Source organism: Mastomys coucha, unplaced genomic scaffold (assembly GCF_008632895.1).
Source record: "Mastomys coucha isolate ucsf_1 unplaced genomic scaffold, UCSF_Mcou_1 pScaffold4, whole genome shotgun sequence".
Classification (NCBI taxonomy): domain Eukaryota; kingdom Metazoa; phylum Chordata; class Mammalia; order Rodentia; family Muridae; genus Mastomys; species Mastomys coucha.
The window spans coordinates 4,536,606-4,537,067 of NW_022196910.1; the positions used below are offsets into that span (position 1 = coordinate 4,536,606).

The window sequence follows — 462 nt, forward strand, 5'->3', positions numbered from 1 at the left end:
ATGGAACTGGAGAGCATCATGTTAGGGAAATGAGCCAGGCTCAAAACAGCATGATATTACATGTTTCCTCTTCTATGATGAGCCTAAGTAGGCGCTATGAAAGTAGAAGGAGCCAGGCAGTGGTGGTGCACGCCTTTAATTCCAGCACTTGGGAGGCAGAGGCAGGCGGATTTCTGAGTTTGATTTCTGGTCTACAGAGTGAGTTCCAGGACAGCCAGGGCTACACAGAGAAACCAAAAAAAAAAAAAAAAAAAAAAAAAAAAAAAAAAAAGTAGAAGGAAGTTTATTAAGGCAGAGGGATGTTTTAAAAAGCCAATCAGAGTGAACATAATCCAAGTTATTTCATTGAGGAATTTAAAAAGAAATCAGTTTTGGTTTGCTATCATGACTTTTTCTAGCTTACTCTGATTGAGGAACAAAGGAATTATTCAAAAGTGGCGTGTATCCCTATTTGTATGTGAA

At 38.5% G+C, this 462-nt stretch overlaps 1 protein-coding gene across 3 annotated transcripts in view; it reads right to left on the reverse strand.

Annotated features, from left to right (window-relative positions):
- The window catches only part of LOC116075758 (cytochrome P450 4F6), a 41,723-nt gene that overhangs the window by 40,281 nt on the left and 980 nt on the right, over window positions 1-462 (reverse strand). The gene's annotated exons all lie outside the window — the stretch shown is intronic.